The following is a 20,343-nucleotide window of genomic DNA, read 5'->3' on the forward strand; positions in this document are numbered from 1 at the left end:
GTAGATTCCATAGTTTCTTTCTTGTCGGTCACATGGTGGAGAATTTCTCCCTGAATCGTAACTGCGCGCTGGTCCGTTGCGTCTAAAGTTATTCTGTCTCCCTTGATAGTATTTATTTTGGTTCCCATATTGTCTGTTTCTCTTATTGTCTCTGTGATAGTCATTACCACGGAGAGGTGATCTTTCCCTGTAGTTATTACTACTCTGCCAACTGTTGTCATACGGGTGGTGTCTGTTTTGGTCACGATTTGTGTTGTGAGAATAGCCTTGTCGTGTCAAGTTTTACTTCTTTCATCGCGGAATTCCGACGGATGTGACCTGTAATTGTTGTGTTCCTGGTTTCGCGTTCCGCGATTGTCAGTGTCAATTCCTAATTCTTGTAAAAGTCCCTGAAATGCTTCAATGTCGTCTTTGCAACGTCCTGCCAAAATAATATGTCGTAAATGTTCAGGCAGTTTGATTAAGCAAATGCGGATGAGTTCTGAGGGGCTGTATGGATTTGAAAGATACTGATTCTTATGCAACATGTCTTCAAAATATTTCATAAGACTGGAAAATTCAGATTGTTCGAAACGTTTCATCATTATGATGCTATGTTTTACTCGGTCTTGTGTGGCTTGAGACCAATATGCTGATAGGAAGGCATGGTAAAACTCTCCTTCACTGTGGCAATCGTGAATTACCGATCGCATTCTTACAGCTGGTTCATTCTCCAAGTAGCCACACATAAATTCTAATCTGTGTTCTAACGACCAGTTGGGAGGAAAACAATGCGAGAATTGATGGAGCCATGCTTGTGGATGAATGTCGTTGCCAGAATTCTTAAATGTTTTGAATTTACGTGTAGTAATGAACAGCTTATAGTCAAAATCATCATGTCGGCGAGTCGCATATCGGTCATTGTTAGGTCGTGTCGGCCGTTCCATATCAAAATTCGGTGCACATTGCCAATTTCTTTCATAACTTCCGAAATGCCCTGTGTTATTATTTTGTGGCTGTTCCGTATTTCTGTGTCCCTCTTCCCGTATTGGGGCGCGAGTATCCTCTGAAATACGTAATTCTTGTATTACCTGTGTCAGCTGATCTTGTACTTCCCAGATTTCTCTTTTGTACTGTGTATTGATTTGATTTTGATTCTGTTTGAATTTTCTAATTTGTTCCTACTCTTCTGTGTCAGTGAAGGCTACAGGTCTTGTGTCATTCAGATCATCATCTACCTATGTAGATAAGTTAGTGACCTGATCCGAAAGTTCGGCTACTTTCTCCGATAGTGAACACATTTCCTCAGTGTGTTTTTCTGAACCAAGTTTCAGAGTGTCCATTTGTGTTGAAATCGAATCTACTGTGTCCTTTAAGTTTTCCTGAGTTATTGCAAGTTGCGTAACCGAATCGGTAGATGCAACTGAGTCAATTTTAGCCCACAAGGTCTCATGATTTTCATGAACAATGGCTTGCAGTTCTTTTATGGCTGCTTCGTGATTCTGTAATGCATTTTCATGCCGCGAAAAAATAGGTTGAAAATGCTCACAAATTTGTGTTTTTACGTCATTACAGACTTTTTGACATTTCGATTCAATGTTATGTAACTCAGTAGTTAAATCTTCACGTGTTTGTTCAAGTGTGGTGTCTAACTTTTGAAGATTTTGTTCCATTGTGTCTAACTGTTGCTGTGTTTGTCTCTGATGTTGTTCCATTGTGTCTAACTTTTTAAGATTTTGTTCCACTGTGTCTAACTTTTTAAGATTTTGTTCCACTGTATCTAACTTTCGAAGATTTTGTTCCATTGTGTCTAACTTTTGAAGCTTTTGCTGTGTTTGTCCCATTTGCTGTATTAATTGTAATAACAATGCACTGGTGTCTGGAACATGTTCCTCAGTGCTTTTCGGCAGTGAATTTGCACTGGAAACATTCACATTTTGACAAGCAGAAAATGTGTCTTGACTTATTTGAGAAAACGGTGAGGATCCAAAACCTGAATCTACAGTATTTGCGAGATTGTTTCCTGTCATTTCGGATTCCTGAGGCGAGCTGTTGCCGACCGATCGATCGATAATGCTTCCCTGTTCTCTAATTGTTTCACTGTCTACACCATTGTTTGCCACCCGCTCCATTTCCCTATGCACAATTACCAAATTACTACTTTGAACATTAGTTAATTCATTACTCTGCGGCGCTAACACACTGCTTTCGTCTTCACTGTCATTTCTCAATTTACTTTGGAGCCTGTATTACGTTTTTCACACGCCATTATTGTCACAATATTTCACGATAACACAGAAAAGCGCAATTTGACGAGCAAAAATAAGAGAACACATTAACATAACACTGAAAATAATATCTAGTTAATTGCAGCTGCGAAATACTTGGTGCAAATCTACATGCATGCCACAACTGTTTTACTGTACAACAATGAAAGACTGCAACTACAAAGGAGATTTTCTCTACAATTACGCGCTAGCAATAAACAAAAGCTACACTAATTACACAAACTACAAGAAAAAAAATCAGAAGATTCCAGTGAGGTATCCTCGGCTAAGGGTCGACATATGAAACGTCCCATTTAAACAATTATACATGACTGTGCTTAAACTGACACACAATATTTTGTTAGCGCAACGCAATCTGACTTTCAAAATTCCCTACAAAAGAATGGCCCTGACTAACATTAAACTATACCTTTCACAAATCACTTACCTCACAAAAATCTTCGCTGCTCAAGCTACTGCAATACAGCGAGCGCCACTACTGCCAGCTAAATAAAAGATTCAAACTATGGAAGGCACTAACTACTGATAGGGATAGTTAGTAAATGAAAGATATTAATAGAGAACAAACAATGTATTTACCTTGATATCATCATACATAAATATAGCAGTTCATGACAAATTTCAAAACTCCGCCAACTCTCTCCCCACATCCACCACTGCTGGCGGCTCACCTCCAACTGCGCAACGCTACGCGCTGTTCACAGCCAGCTGCCTAACACTACAATGGCGAGTATTACAACAATGCAAAGCAGCCACAGACTGCACACAGCACAGCCAGTGATTTTCATACAGAGGTGGCGTTACCAATAAAAAAACCTAAACAGCCTACTTACAATTTTGGAATTCAGTATGGTGTTGGCCCACCCATAGCCTTGACAGCTTCCACTCTCGCAGACATACGTTCAGTCAGGTGCTGGAAGATTTCTTGGGGAATGGCAGCCCATTCTTCACGGAGTGCTTCGCTGAAGAGAGGTATTGATGTCGGTCGGTGAGGCCTGGCACGAAGTCGGCGTTCCAGAACATCCCAAAGATGTTCCATAGGATTCAGGTCAGGACTCTGTGCCGGCCAGTCCATTACAGGGATGTTATTGTCGTGTAACCACTCCGCCACAGACCGTGCATTATGAACAGGCGCTCGATCGTATTGAAAGATGCAATCGCCATCCCCGCATTGGTCTTCAACAGTGGGAAGCAAGAAGGTGCTTAAGACATCAATGTAGGCCTGTGCTGTGATAGCGTCACGCAAAACAACAAGGGGTGCAACCCTGTCCATGAAAAACACGACCACAACATATAACCACCGCCTCCGAATTTTACTGTGGGCACTACGCACTCTGGCAGATGCCGTTCACCAGGTATTCACCAGACCCACACGTTGCCATCAGATCGCCACATTGTGTAATGTAATTCGTCACTCCACACAACAGTTTTCACTGTTCAATCGTCCAACGTTTACGCTCCTTACACCAAGCGAGGCGTGGTTTGACATTTACCGGCGTGATGTGTGGCTTATGAGCAGCCGCTCGACCATGAAATACAAGTTTTCTTTCCTCCCTCCTAACTATCATAGTACCTGCAGTGGATTGTGATGCAGTTTGGAATTCCTGTTTGATGGTCTGGATAGATGTCTGCCTGTTACACATTACGACCCTCTTCAAATGTCGGCGGTCGCTGTCGGTCAACAGACGAGGTCGACCTGTACGCTTTTGTGCTGTATGTGTCCCTTCACGTCTCCACTTCCCTATCACATCGGAAACAGTGGACCTAGGGATGTTTAGGAGTGTAGAAATCTCGCGTACAGACGTATGACACAAGTGACACCCAATCACCTGACCAAGTTCGAAGTCCGTGAGTCCCGCGGAGCGCCACATTCTGCTCTGTCGCGATGTCTAATGACTACAGAGGTCGCTGATATGGAGTACCGGCAGTAGGTGGCAGCACAATGCACCCAGTATGAAAAAGTATGTTTTTAGGTGGTGTCCGGATACTTTTGATCACTTAGTGTATCAAACGGCTTCGGAGCGGAGCCGTGTCTACTTGGAAGTTGCTTCATTCGTTCTGTACTTTCAGTGTCAGTTTTCGTTATCTGTTGTGATCTGCCGGCCGGTGTGGCCGAGCGGTTCTAGGCACTTCAGTCTGGAACCGCGCGACCGCTACGGTCGCAGGTTCGAATCCTGCCTCGGGTATGGATGTGTGTGATGTCCTTAGGTTAGTTAGGTTTAAGTAGTTCTAAGTTCTAGGGGACTGATGACCTCAGAAATTAAGTGGTGCAAATGGCTCTGAGCACTATGCGACTTAACTTCTGAGGTCATCAGTCGCCTAGAACGTAGAACTAATTAAAGCTAACTAACCTAATGACATCACACACATCCATGCCCAAGGTAGGATTCGAACCTGTGACCGTAGCGGTCGCTCGGCTCCAGACTGTAGGGCCTCGAACCGCACGGCCACTCCAGCCGGCAGATGTTAATTCCCATAGTGCTCAGAGTCAGTTGAACCATTTTTGTTGTGATCTACTCTGTATGTACACTACTGCAAAAATAAAGTAAAATAACACAGAAAATAAAATCAAGTGGTGCTCAGGGGACCTTTCCGTGCACCCTCTGTTTCGACTCTGCAAAGAGTAGGGACTAACTGTGCTGAGTTTAGGGCTGAACAGTGTTTACGACATCCGTTCCAGGGTACGACAGTGCCTCGCGAACGAGGACGTACTTCTGCCGAACAGGTTCAGGCATTTGAAAGAGGTCGCTCTGTGGGCCTGCCGTAAGCCGTACTGGCGTGACGACGGATTGCTGCACGTGTTGGGCACTATGTATCGGCGCCCTGTCGCTGCATTCAACAGTGGTCTGTCGAACATTCCCACTCCTGTAGGCGGGTCCCGGACGACCACGTATTGCAGAAGCACGTCAAGATGGTGCACTGAGGAGCGGTGGCCGACTGAACAACATCCAGGTACGAAACCCTGGCACGTGTTGCACCTGCCGTGCCATTAGAGATCGATGAGAGCAGTCTGCTTACAGAAGGATTAAGATGACGTGTTCCTCTGACCGGGCTACCAATGACACCCCGACACCACCAAGCTTGGCTAATCTGGTGTCACGAAAGCGTTCACTGGAGAGTGGAGCCGCTCTCTGTTGTCACCAGTGGCGAAAGTACATTCTGTCTGCATACGTGTGACGGACATACACAGGTACGGCGTACAGCTGATGAGCGGCCTATTCCCCCACAACACAGAGGGCCCCTCCCAGACTTCATGGTGCGAGGCGCCGTCTGTTACTACTCGTGGTCACATTTGGAGTTTCTGCAGGGCAAGATAACCAGTGCCTCCTAGATTGCACAATCTGTCATCCCCGTACTGCTGGGATATCTCCGACAGGAAGGTGATGTGTTTCTTCAGCAGGATAGTGCATGTCCACATATGTCTGCTGTGACACAACTTGTTCTTTGTCGTGTACAACAACTGCTCTGCCAACAAGATCACCAAACCTCTCGCCAATTGTACATACATGGGATATGATGAAGTGGAAACTTACTCGTTCCCTAGGGCCTGCAAGAACGATTGCCGAATTACAACGAAAGGATAGTCTATCGCACGATTATCATTCGGAACCTTTGCGATCATTTGCAGATCAGAACACACGCCTCCGTCCCCGCCAGAGAGGATACGCTGTGTATTCATGCGATTGTGTGGTCCCCCTTTGCTATGACATGTGTGTTTCATTTTGTCTGAATTTGTTGTCATATACACCTACGTAGATAGTCAACCCGTCATCTCATTTGCCGATAAAATGACCTTGTCCTCGACGATGTTCCACTTTTTCCGGCAGTGTATAATAACAATGAAGATTTCAGGAATTGCATTACACGGAAGAGAGTTGATTCTCTTCTTAATATTTAGAACGAAATGATTTTGCTATTTATTTCTCTTACAGAATGGTTATGTAGTACTTATTTTATCCCATTGGGATCTATGTGTCCCACGACAGGCTATCATAGAATCTTTGTGAATTTGCTGCATGTTATTCTTAGATATCAATGTCCCACCGCTAAAGAGATGCTTGCTGCTGATTTGCAGAATTCTTACAAATACATCTCGCGCCTGCGGGTTGTGCTGCCTCCTAGTTCCTCTGTCAACCCTCTACTCTACTCCTCTCCGTACTGTGACACTGAATTAGTTTGCACCTGCAAGGGCATCTCAGGTGTGGTCTTGCAAATAAGTGAAATACTCTTGCATTTACCTTTGGAAATCTTTAAGGCACGTTCAGCATAGATATCGAACGCAAATTATTAAGATTACTATGAACTGTGTGTGTGTAAAATTCTTAGTTATTTGAGCTGAATTAGTCTGTACTAGCGAAGTAACGGGATTCAAAATCAAGAGAGCGTATGCTGGCAAACCTTTCAGCGTTCCGTACGTCTGGAGGTGGTATATGTCGGCGACCATCATAAGAATAAACCTGATGTAAACAAACATAAATGCGATTATTAGTCAACAGCCGCAGCACACATACACTGATGCTGTTATGCTCTTGGAAGTATGTACTATTTGCATATAACTTATCTTGTTATTATGTTACAATAAATGAAATTTTAAGACAGTTACTCTAATGTACTGACACTGTAAGTAGGCTGTTTAGGTTTTTATGTTGGTAAAGTCACGTAGCGCTCTGTATTAAAATCACTGGCGGTGCTGTGTGCAGTCTGTGGCTGGTTGACATTTTTGGAATATTCGCTATTGTAGTGTTGGGCAGTTGGATGTGAACAGCGCGTAGCGTTGCGCAATTGGAGGTGAGCCGCCAGCATTGGTGGATGTGGGAAGAGAGATGGCAGAGTTTTGAGAGCGGTCGATCTGGACGTGCGTCCATCAGAAAGAGTACATTTGTAATACTGGATATCGTGAACTGATATATATATATATATATATATATATATATATATATATATATATATATATATATATGATGACTTTTGGACATTATTGAGGTAAATACATTGTTTGTTCTCTATCAAACTCTTTCACTTGCTAACTATGCCTATCAGTAGTTAGTGACTTCAGTAGCTAGACTCTTTTATTTAGCTTGCAGTATTGGCGCACGCTGTATTGCCGTAGTTCGAGTAACGAAGATTTTTGTGAGGTAAGAATTCATGAAAGGTATAGGTTATTGTTGGTCAGGGCCATTCTTTTGTAGGGAATATAGAAAGTCAGATTGCGTTGCGCTAAAAATTGTGCGTCAGTTTAGTGTTGATCAGAATAAGTAAACAGAGAAATGTCTGAGTACGTTCAGTCCTGCTCAGCTGTTTGAAAATCAAGTAACGTAAGGGGTTTACCAGCACAGTAATTCACAAATTTTTCAAAGGGGACGTTTCAACACTTATCAATGATTTTCTTAATCGTACTTTAGCTGTGTAGTTTTTATTTCAAAAATCGTGTACTGTCGCAGTTTCTGTAGTGTTGCGCTCTGATTCTCGCGCTCTTGATACACATTGTGAATATGGCTGACGCTGCTTCCTTCTCCGTAGTGAAACATACGTGGAAAAAGTTTGAAAGTAGCGTGAAACAGATTGTTGTCAAAGTATTTCACGACTTTACAGAAAGAAAAATCAGCTTTGAAGTTTTCCGAGGACATCATTGACTAAATTTAAGGCAGTACTGTACACCGCGTCATGCATAGCTTGACCGCCCTTCGGCAGACAAGGGGCACGGACGTCTTGTTTACGTCCCCACCGCGCAGCTCGCTCGCGGAGTTGTTTACGTGATTCTGCCGTCTTAGCGCGCTATATTTTCTTAGACAGAGAATAGCTTATGCCTACAGAAAAACGACACTGAAGATCAGCTTTTCAGCTGAATATGGTCGACCAAAAGGACTTGAAATCAAACTGCTTATCAGAGATGAAGACTGAATACAACGATCCTGTTGGCATCCACATGTCTATGGTTAGCATGTACGTGAAACTGATTAATGAATAAGTTGTTGTTGTTCGGGTCAGTCCAGAGACTGGTTTGATGCAGCTCTCAATGCTACTCTATCCTGTGCAAGCTTCTTCATCTCCCAGTACCTACTGCAACCTACATCCTTCTGAATCTGTTTGGTGTATTCATCTCTTGGTCTCCCTCTACGATTTTTACCCTCCACGCTGCCCTCCAATACTAAATTGGTGATCCCTTGATGCCTCAGAAAATGCCCTACCTGCCGATCCCTTCTTATAGTCAAGTTGTGCCACAAATTTCTCTTCTCCCCAATTCTATTCAATATCTCCTCATTAGTTATGTGATCTACCCATCTAATCTTCAGCATTCTTCTGTAGCACCACATTTCGAAAATTTCTATTCTCTTCTTGTCTAAACTATTTATCGTCCACGTTTCACTTCCATACATGGCTGCAATCCATACAAATACTTTCAACGACCTCCTGACACTTAAATCTATACTCTATGTTAACAAATATCTCTTCTTTTGTTGATGTTCACCTTATATCCTCCTGTCAAGACACTGTCCATTCCGTTCAACTGCTCTTCCAAGTCCTTTGCTGTCTCTGACAGAATTACAATGTAATCGGCGAACCTCAAAGCTTTTATTTCTTCTCCGTGGATTTTAATTCTTACTTCGAATTTTTCTTTTATTTCCTCTACTGCTTACTCAGTATACAGATTGAATAACATTGGGGATAGGCTGCAACCCTGTCTCATTCCCTTCCCATCCACTGCTTCCCTTTCATGCTCCTCGACTCTTATAACTGCCATCTGGTTTCTGTACAAATTGTAAATAGCTTTTCGTTCCCTGTATTTTATCCTTGCCACCCTCAGAATTTGAAAGAGATTATTCCAGTCAACAGTGTCAAAAGCTTTCTCTAAGTCTACAAATGCTAGAGACGTAGGTTTGCCTTTCCTTAATCTATTTTCTAGGGTAAGTCGTAGGGTCAGTATTGCCTCACGTGTTCCAACATTTCTACGGAATCCAAACTGATCTTTCCCGAGGTCGGCTTCTACCAGTTTTTCCATTCGTCTGTAAAGAATTCGTGTTAGTATTTTGCAGCCGTGGCTTATTAAACTGATAGTTCGGTAATTTTCTCATCTGTCACCTGCTTTCTTTGGGATTGGAATTATTATGTTCTTCTTGAAGTCTGAGGGTATGTCGCCTGTCTCATACATCTTGCTCACCAGATGGTACAGTTTTGTCAGGACTGGCTCTCCCAATGGAATTTTGTCTCCTCCCGGACCTTGTTTCGACTTAGGTCTTTCACTGCTCTGTCAAACTCTTCACCCAGTATCATATCTCCCATTTCATCTTCATTTACATCCTCTTCCATTTTCATAATATTGTCCTCAAGTACATCGACCTTGTATACACCCTCTATTAACTCCTTCCACCTTTCTGCTTTCCCTTCTTTGCTTAGAACTGGGTTTCCAACTGAGCTCTTGACATTCATGCAAGTCGTTCTCTTTTCTCCAAAGGTCTCTTTAATTTTCCTGTAGGCGGTGTCTATCTTACCCGTAGTGATATGCGCCTCTACATCCTTACATTTGTTCTCTAGCCATCCCTGCTTAGCCATTTTCGACTTCCTGTCGATCTCATTTTTGATACGTTCGTATTCCTTTTTTCCAGCTTCATTTACTGCATTTTTGTATTTTCACCTTTCATCAATTAAATTCAGTATCTCTTGTTACCCAAGGATTTCTACTAGCCCTCGTCTTTTTACCTACTTGATCCTCTGCTACCTTCACTAATTCGTCTCTCAAAGCTACCCATTCTTCTTCTACTGTATTTTTTTACCCCATTCCTGTCAATCGTTCTCTAATGTTCTCCCTGAAGCTCTCTACAACCTCTGGTTCTTTCAGTTTATCCAGGTCCCATCTCCTCAGTTTCCCACCTTTTTGCAGTTTCTTCAGTTTCTACAGTTCAAAACCAATAGATTGTGGTCGGAGTCCACATCTGCCCCTGGTAATGTATTACAATTTAAAACCTGGTTCCTGAATCTCTGTCTTACCATTATATAATCTATCTGATATCTTCCAGTATCTCCAGGTTTCTTCCATGTGTACAACCTTCTTTCATGATTCTTGAAGCAAGTGTTAGCTATGTGATATAATTCTACGAGCAGCTGGAAGTGGTCTTAAAATCTGTCACTATGAAGGACACATCAGTGACGTATCTGTGGAACATGTGGGACTTGGACTGCGGACGGTCCGCGTATTTGAATTCCCTTTCGAGGTGCCTTCAGATATAATGGTGTCTGCATTCTGCCCCTATGGTAAGGTGATAAGTCATACAGCTGGAAAGTGGGTTTAGTTCATTACATACCCGGATCTCAGTGGAGTACGACAGATCAACATAGAGCTAACCAAACATGTGCCGTCCTAAGTATATATTGGCGGATGTTGCGCCATTATAATTTATGATGGCCAGCCGAAGACGTGCTCGGGATGTCACCAAGAAAGGCGCAACGCAGAATCGCACAGTTACCGCCCAGGAACCAGCAGGCCACGACCACCCCAACGGCGCTCCCGCTGACGCTTGTCGAGGTTCTTCACAACCATCTCCGACCTCGACAACCACTAGCTCCTACTACTACTTCGCCGTCCCCGGTAGTGTCTCAGTGTGTCGCGGACGGAACGACGCCCACTCCTTTGCCCCCTCCTCCAGCGCCTGTCTCGTCTAGCGGTGGTGCAGGTTGTGCCCGTCGATGTTTTTGTGCCTGACCCTCAGGATCGACAGGCGTCTTCGGACACTGAAGATCGCGTGAGCGAGCAACGGTCGCCGAAGATAAGTCGAAAACGGCGGATCGCCCCGTCTGGGAGCTGCAGGACACAATTTCAAGACGGTGGGGGTCACACAAACGAAGACGATTTCCCGATGGACGATTCCGCGTTGGTAGCACCAGCCTGCCCACATCTCAGCATGCACCAGATGCTGTGCCTATGGGCGTTGAACAGCAGCTGAGCCAGCACCACTTTCACGCCGTAGACGTAACAAAATGGTTCAAATGGCTCTGAGCACTATGGGACTTGAAAGTTAAGGTCATCAGTCCCCTAGAACTTAGAACTACTCAAACCTAACTAACCTAATGACATCACACACATCCATGCCCGGGGCAGGATTCGAACCTGCGACAGTAGCAGCAGCGCGGTTCCAGACTGACGTGCCTAGAACCGCTCGGCCCCGGCGGCCGCAACAGTGAGACGATCATGCACAAGTAGCGCTTACTGAGACTGTCATTGTACACGATTTTTCAAATATAAATTATTTTGCTAAACTATATTTAAGTAATACGTTGTTGACTGTTAATACATCAGAATGTCAAAGTTTCGTTTACAGTGACATAGTAATAAATTACCTAATACATAAGTTGGACCTACTTCCAAGAGCGGAACAACACCACTGTTCCGGATCTACGGCTGTTGACCAATCATCGCGTTTGTGTTTGTTTACATCAGGTTTATTCTTACGATGAACGGAGTATAGTTGGACCAGCTGGCTGGCCTGTGCTGTCCAAGTTAGTGACGGTAGAGCTGTTGCCCCGTATCATCGCTCAGTCGATGTACGCACAAGGCGCAACATAAAAGTACCCTTTTTATAGTAGCTGATTGTACGCGAGACAGCTTGGCCTCCACCCCACGTGAAACGAAATCTAACGAGATTCCAGAAAACGCGGAAGAATACATCGCGTAATGTTTGCATCAGGTTTACTGTCGCGATGAATACAGTATAGTATGTTGGGCCAACACCGACTCAAAGGGAGGCCACGGCGCTTGTTCGTGACGTCACGTCAGATAGGCACGGCGTACGACAGGTCTATTGCAGGCAGAAACGCCTGGGCGTGCTTATCACTATAAATCTCTTATTTTTGGACAAAATGTTTGGTTTTGTTTTGGATTCTGCAGTTTTATTTAGATGCAAGATTTTCTTACTATAGTGTAACTAACCACGTTACTACGGGTTATTCCTTATTATTGGGAATGGAAATACTTATTGCTTATGAAATCAACGTGAGAAGAATAGGGTCGCCACCGACTCAAACCATACAACTAATCAAAGATTTGGTCGAGTCGGAAAATAAATTAATTTGATCACAGACCAAAAACTCACAAAAATGCATACGTTGTGAGGTCGCTCACAGCGGATACGATGTAATTAATAGTATTGCCCGTGCGCTGTTCACGACAATCAAACATTTCAAATAAAATAGAAAATGCATGAACACTGCATAAGATCAGTTCCCAGCAACACACCTGCAAATATGACTTAATCTAAAGAATTTGTTATAAAATACAAGAGGAGACTAATCACTGGACCTGTGCATAAGGAAACGCATTGGATGTGCTAATGGGAAAACTACGAGGTGAGTGGCTTAGGAGCAAAAACGTAATCTCGGAACACAAGAGAAAATTGTAGATAAAATCATTTATTCATAAACTAAGGATGTGAGGCATGTACGCGATTCCTGATAACAAGTGGTTTGTGGAGGCACAATTTCTAGGTATAGTGCCAAATTCCAACAATATCACATCATACAAAACATTTTCTAAAACAAACATGCGATCGGACAGTTAGTGGTGCCGGTAGCCCAACAACTATAATGTTCTACCACGTGGTTGGCTCCCCACGGACGAAAGACACGGAAAGTAAGGAAAATTTACGAGAAGGCAAGGCTCTAAATATTTAGAAAGGTGAAAGCTTATACAGGCACAGCTGAAGGCAAACAGACATTCATACAGAAGCGAGTGCTCACTTCTTATCGACACCTTTGTGTGGCGCTCTTCCGGCGAATCCAAATCTGCTACAGAAATTTGCTAAAAGAAAAATCTGCCAAAGTTTTGCATTCCTTGCTGCGACAAGGCAAAGCAATCTTCCAGATTTGAAAAGCGAGACCAAAGGCTAACAGCTCTCCCCTCGCCAAGTAACAACGCGCCACGCGGTCAGTCTAACTCACCCTTCTTCGACTGGAGCACAGCTGTGGACGCTTCCCGTACCGGCGGCAGACTGCCTCCCGCTTCTCCAGCCTCTTCCACGCTCCGCGTGGACCGGAAAACCCCAAGATGCCATTTCCGCCACCAACCTAACGCAGGTGGATTTCTCACAAGTAGCGGAAACCTCTTTGCCGACTTGACCACTACGAGAGTTGGCTATTCTGTACCAGTGCTGCTGAATCTGTACGACTATCGCAGACTTTCTGCAGCAGACTACGCCACCGTCTAGCAACGTGACACACAACCACATTCATTCAATCACGCCACTGTGAGAGTAAATAGAATAGAGAAACAAGGAAAAGAAAGAGAAATGGTAATGAAAATGGGCTACCGGACTAATGAAAGGTGGCTACAGGACCCTTTCAATAGTAAAGCTACAAATGATGATCATAGTTCTGTATTACTGAATCCTGTCGAAACAAACGTAGATCAATATGACAAGATGCTTTGCCCCATTGCAAGCTTCGGAAATTTTACATTCAAGGAACTATATTTACTTGATCCATCTTGTTGTCGAAACTTACCCCAACCCCCTTACAATGAACTCGTTTCTTTTATTTATTTATTTATTTTCGTTTGACATCGTCAGTGGAAATGTGAGCTAATTTACATGTGTAAATGTCCAACTGTTGCCAGTCATTAGATTACAGTCGTTTTCAACGAAAGGAATTCTAAACAGGAAACAAAATAGCTTCATACATCGAAAATACTGCTGAGCTTAAACTTTTTTAAACATGCACATTAGAAAAGATAAATTATCCCCTCTTGCAACTCAAAGGAGAAATTTTATATGATAAAAAAATTTTATTTGATAAAACAAGTATCTCTCTTTTGTCTCTTCTTCTGTCCCCCTCCCCCTCCCCCAACGTGTACAATCGCAAGATATTTCATTAACATTCAGTGCTCCTCACCCCATAGTCAACCAAGATACCTAAAGAAGAGCACCAATATGTTCACAGTTTCTTGTAAAAGCAACCCAGTACAATCGTAACTTCCTCAGATTTACAAATAAGGTAAAGAAGCACGAATTCTGTTGCTGCTGGACCGTGAAGTTGTTTTTGTATGTCAATTCTTAAAACAGGTGGAAATTTAAGTTCAGGAGTACACTATTTGTTAAGAAGTGTAATGAATTGCACAATTAATTGATTGCAGAAATCTCTCAGAACAATGTGTGTTGGTCAACTACCGCCAATAGTTTCACTTTTTCCTGTGTCAGAGAGGGAGACACCACTATTATGAGTATGCCTGCAACAGACCCGGCGTTCGCCGTGCCTTGGTGACGTGACGTCACGAACAAGCGCCGAGGCCTTCCTTTGAGTCGGTGTTGATCTGGTGGAGTGCTGTTGCCGCGGGGGCCCCACGGTGCGCTCCTGCTGCCACCGACACCACCGGGCGACCACGAGGCCTGCTCGTGATCCTGCAGCTTGCGTAACACCAGGGGGGGAGCGCACCGCAACACCAGACCCGACACAGCAGGAGGCGTGACGTCAGAGCGAGCAGCTGTTCCCCTGTACCCGCACGTAAACAGGCCGCACACGTCACTGCCGGCACCCAGTGCGGCCTCGCACAAGTTCAGCGCGTGAAACGCTCGTCTAAGAACCTCGCCCATCCAGTTGCGCCAGTATACCCTCAGAACATTTCCGGAAACTGATACGTGGTGCGGGAAGCACTTAGCGGCACCAGATACTGCTGCCAGTAAAACACTGGGTTGACGCTGCTCTCCCCGCTAATGCCGTGCAAGTATATTCATCTTAGCGCGATTACTGCGCCTCACATCCACTTTGTGATGGGCCAGAAGTTAGGTGTGTGCCATCACGAGAGAAACCGTCGCACCACCTTAGATAAACGGTAACAACAAAATTGAATTAATTATGTTGTTGATAATGTAATTATTTATGTGGTAACACTGTTTTTTTCGCATTGACCATCTTGGATGACTACAACTTTGAACATGGCTGACGTTTGCAGCAACCGTATACACAAATTTGAGAAATATGTAAAAATCAGCCAACCGGTTGCATAGGTTTTCTATATACCTTGACCAGGTTTCGTCACCTCTAAGGGTGACTTCATCAGAAGGTAAGGTAATTACCGGTGTTTAGGATCTTCTTTCTGATGTCTTTGTACTTTGAGACAGCCTTTGATACATGGGCGGGTAAGAAGCGTACGACTTTGAACATGGCTGACGTTTGCAACAACCGTATACACAAATTTGAAAAATATGTAAAAATCAGCCAACCGGATGACGTAACGATTTAAATTTCTCTTCTCTGCTTGTTGTTTTCTGTTTTTCCAGTACGCCTTCGTCTTCTCCCCATGTTGTCTTTCCCTTTTTCCTGTCCACGTTTTTCCCAAAATTCTTATTTCTTTTGCATTGAAAGCCTTCCAAATTTAATACTTTATTCTCGAAAAGATTTTTGTCTGCTATTCCCAATTCTTTGTTCCTCTTTCTTTCTAGCTCTTTCGTTATTTCTGTAATCCGCGCTACTGATTAGGAGTCTAACAAAGATTAATCTTCTTTTAGCCATTATATCTGGTATTTTCTCTATATTTTTATAGATCTCCTCATTAACTCTCATTTTCAAGCCATCTGCAGTTTGTATTAAAACGAAACTAAACTCCGTCCTGCTTTCGAAGGCCCAACGGTTCCGACCGGCCGCCGTGTCATCCTCAGCACACAGGCGTCACTGGATGCGGATATCGAGGGTCATGTTGTCAGCACACCGCTCTCACGGCCTTATGTCGGTTTGGCGAGACCGGTGCCGCTACTTCTCAGTCAAGTAGCTCCTCAGTTTGCCTCACAAGGGCTGAGTGAACCCCGCTTGCCAACAGCGCTCGGCGGACCGGATGGTCACCCAGCCAAGTGCTGGCCCAGCCCGTCAGCGCTTAACCTCGGTGATCTGACGGGAACCGGTGTTACCACTGCGGCAAAGCTGTTGGCCTGTACTTTGTATTACACTCATTATTTTTCTAACTACCATAACTACCCTTCTTTCAAGTACCTCTTTCTGTCCAACTTATAGTTCACTCATAGGCATTCAGATCCATAAAAATATTCTGCTAGTATCAGTGTGGTATAGTGCCTTAATCTGGCTTTTCTAGATATATATTTCTTGATGTAAATATTCTTTGTCAAACCATATGCTCTCTTTCTTTTCTTCTTTTGCTACTGCCTTCATCCCGCATTGTGCGCAGGGTCGGCAGGGTGAAGTACGGAATTGGCACGGTTAATCTTAAGGGGTGGCCGGATGCCCTTCCTGCCTGCCACCCCAGCTGTTTGCGTCTAGTGTAAATCGGGAAATAATGTGAATGTGTTTCAAATGTCTGCGAATCGTGTAACAAACAATATGCTCTCTCCATTTTGTTAACTCTTACATCTACTGCAAATGTTTCTAGTCCATTCAGTTGTACAGTTTCTCCAAGATACTCGTATTTGAATTTACTTACTCGCTCTATTTCACCTGTTTGTTTTTCTAAGAATTTTTGTGCATTTTTTATGTCTGCGACTAATTCTTTTTTCAGCTGAAATTTTGAGGCCGATTCTATTTGCTATTTCTCCCAGAAGATTTATTTGAATGGCTGTGTCCGTCAGATTTTCTGAAAGTACTGCAAAACCGTCTGCAAAAGTCAGGCAGTTTACCTTGATTCCTGTCTTCGTGGTAACATTGTTGTTTCATGTAATTTTGGTGTACTATTTATTTTTCGTAATCAAGTTGGAGATAAAAGCAAAGATGGGGAAAGCTGCGATAATATGGTTGCTGATGGAAATAACACGAGCTGACGCTTCTTGGCTGTTAACAACCACCTGCTACAAAGAAGCTGGTCAAAACACTACAAACCGACAGCCAACTAGAATAAGTCATACAAGGACGAGTTGAGAAGCAGCGCCTCCAAATTTTTTATGTGAAAATATTTAAAGTTATTCAAATAAAACAAACGTCATTAACATTTTACACGTTTATTCTTCACGTCTACGTATTTGTAGTTGTCTGTTGCTACAGAGCTTCGAATTTTAGCGTGTAACATGGTGTCGCGTAACGAAACTATGTCGATACGTGAGAAACAGCGTGTTGTAATCCAGTGTCGAATTCGTAGAGTTCGTCCACGCATGGAAAACTCTTTCAGCATGGCAATGCTAGACCAGACACGAGCGCTGCGACATCAGCAACAATCCGAGGTCTTGGGTTTACTGTTATCGATCATCCACGATACAGTCCGGACTTGGTCCCATCCGATTTTCATCTGTTTCCAGAACTGAAAGAACACCTTCGAGGACTCAACTTTGATAGCGATAAAGCGGTGCAAGCAGAGGTGAGGTTGTGGGTCCGTCAACAAACTCAAACGTTCTACAGTGACAGAATCAACAATTTGATCTCTCGTTGGAAGAAATGTGTTCGTCGTCAGGGGCACGGTATTGAGAAACAAATACATAGAAATGAAGAATAAAGATATAGAATGTAAGTAACGTCGTTTCGTTTAAAAAGCTTGAAGAAGTTGAAACGAAATCGGTAATATACACTCCTGGAAATGGAAAAAAGAACACATTGACACCGGTGTGTCAGATCCACCATACTTGCTCCGGAGACTGTGAGAGGGCTATACAAGCAATGATCACACGCACGGCACAGCGGACACACCAGGAACCGCGGTGTTGGCCGTCGAATGGCGCTAGCTGCGCAGCATTTGTGCACCGCCGCCGTCAGTGTCAGCCAGTTTGCCGTGGCATACGGAGCTCTATCGCAGTCTTTAACACTGGTAGCATGCCGCGACAGCGTGGACGTGAACCGTATGTACAGTTGATGGACTTTGAGCGAGGGCGTATAGTGGGCATGCGGGAGGCCGGGTGGACGTACCGCCGAATTGCTCAACACGTGGGGCGTGAGGTCTCCACAGTACATCGATGTTGTCGCCAGTGGTCGGCGGAAGGTGCACGTGCCCGTCGACCTGGGACCGGACCGCAGCGACGCACGGATGCACGCCAAGACCGTAGGATCCTACGCAGTGCCGTAGGGGACCGCACCGCCACTTCCCAGCAAATTAGGGACACTGTTGCTCCTGGGGTATCGGCGAGGACCATTCGCAACCGTCTCCATGAAGCTGGGCTACGGTCCCGCACACCGTTAGGCCGTCTTCCGCTCACGCCCCAACATCGTGCAGCCCGCCTCCAGTGGTGTCGCGACAGGCGTGAATGGAGGGACGAATGGAGACGTGTCGTCTTCAGCGATGAAAGTCGCTTCTGCCTTGGTGCCAGTGATGATCGTATGCGTGTTTGGCGCCGTGCAGGTGAGCGCCACAATCAGGACTGCATACGACCGAGGCACACAGGGCCAACACCCGGCATCATGGTGTGGGGAGCGATCTCCTACACTGGCCGTACACCACAGGTGATCGTCGAGGGGACACTGAATAGTGCACGGTACATCCAAACCGTCATCGAACCCATCGTTCTACCATTCCTAGACCGGCAAGGGAACTTGCTGTTCCAACAGGACAATGCACTTCCGCATCTATCCCGTGCCACCCAACGTGCTCTAGAAGGTGTAAGTCAACTACCCTGGCCAGCAAGATCTCCGGATCTGTCCCCCATTGAGCACGTTTGGGACTGGATGAAGCGTCGTCTCACGCGGTCTGCACGTCCAGCACGAACGCTGGTCCAACTGAGGCGCCAGGTGGAAATGGCATGGCAAGCCGTTCCACAGGACTACATCCAGCATCTCTACGATCGTCTCCATGGGAGAATAGCAGCCTGCATTGCTGCGAAAGGTGGATATACACTGTACTAGTGCCGACATTGTGCATGCTCTGTTGCCTGTGTCTATGTGCCTGTGGGTCTGTGAGTGTGATCATGTGATGTATCTGACCCCAGGAATGTGTCAATAAAGTTTCCCCTTCCTGGGACAATGAATTCACGGTGTTCTTATTTCAATTTCCAGGAGTGTATTTCAAAAGATCTGTGGAAATATGCGCTTGACGTTCCGTCTCTGACAATAATGTTATTCTAATTGAAACAATTAGAAACAGAAATAGCAACAGAAAATTAGTTACTACTCCCATGAATTGTAAAGAAATCAATCCTCAACCATCTGACTGCGAATTTGAAAAAAGCAATACTGCAATCGGTGCAGAGTGCAGTGCATGGATCAACTGCAACAATTACTGCCATACTTTCATGAATAGAAATTGAATGATGAGGAGAAGTCTGGTCCACTACCTTAAACGATGTCAAGAAATTTACTATATTCAGAAAATTAATGATTTAAATTCTGACAAACATTACACAGACTCTCAATTGTTCCACAATGTGTATACTCATTAAACACATGTATACTCAATAAAGATACGAATCTGACAAATTCACTCGAATGCGCCAGCAACCAAGAACTATGTGCAGCGAAAAGACAGATTACCAGAAATCCTCAGTTAACACCAATGTCTCCTGGGGCGCTACTTGCACGATCACGGCCAGGCCGTAACCTCTCACGTCGAGCGGCTTCTCTCTGCCGCACCCTGCGTCCGACCACTACCGACTTCTCTCGACGACTGCTCGCTCGCTGCTACTCGCGATAACAATATCTCAGACTCAGAGTTTGTGTATGCACAAAGCAGAATCACAGACGTCCAACTTTTAAAGTTTCACACAAAAAAATCGGAGCCACTACTATTCAGCACGTCCTTGTATATTGTTAAAAGGAATACCAGCGCTATTCATTTGTCTCTTTTAATGTCTCCGAAACTGATTTAGTATGATTTTAAGGCATTTTTCATTCGGCTGCGAGGATGACTGGGCCTCATGAACGCACATTAATTCGTATCGGAAAAGCAAGATGCCTTAGGTCAATGGAGCAACTCTACCGACGTCCCAAAAATAGGAATTTTCCGTTCAGTTGGTAAATTTGTTGGTTAATCAATTTCGACTATTTTTAATATGTAGGTGATAGTTACATGCAATGAAATAGACTGTGAAAATACTAAAATGTCATTGACTGATCATTAGTTCATAGCAACTAAAATTGTTTGAATACGCAGTTGTTTGTACGGAAGCATATCCGATCAGTTTTCGGATCATAGTAGCTTTCCTAGGCAGAGCCTTTTCTCTATAAAAGGGCTTCT

General features: G+C 44.2%; 1 pseudogene; it reads right to left on the reverse strand.

Moving 5' to 3' along the window:
- Positions 1–16,056: 16,056 nt before the first annotated feature.
- Positions 16,057–16,174, reverse strand: LOC126417834 (5S ribosomal RNA; annotated as a pseudogene).
- Between the last annotated feature and the right edge of the window lie 4,169 nt (positions 16,175–20,343).

This window comes from Schistocerca serialis, chromosome 8 (genome assembly GCF_023864345.2).
Source record: "Schistocerca serialis cubense isolate TAMUIC-IGC-003099 chromosome 8, iqSchSeri2.2, whole genome shotgun sequence".
Classification (NCBI taxonomy): Eukaryota; Metazoa; Arthropoda; class Insecta; order Orthoptera; family Acrididae; genus Schistocerca; species Schistocerca serialis.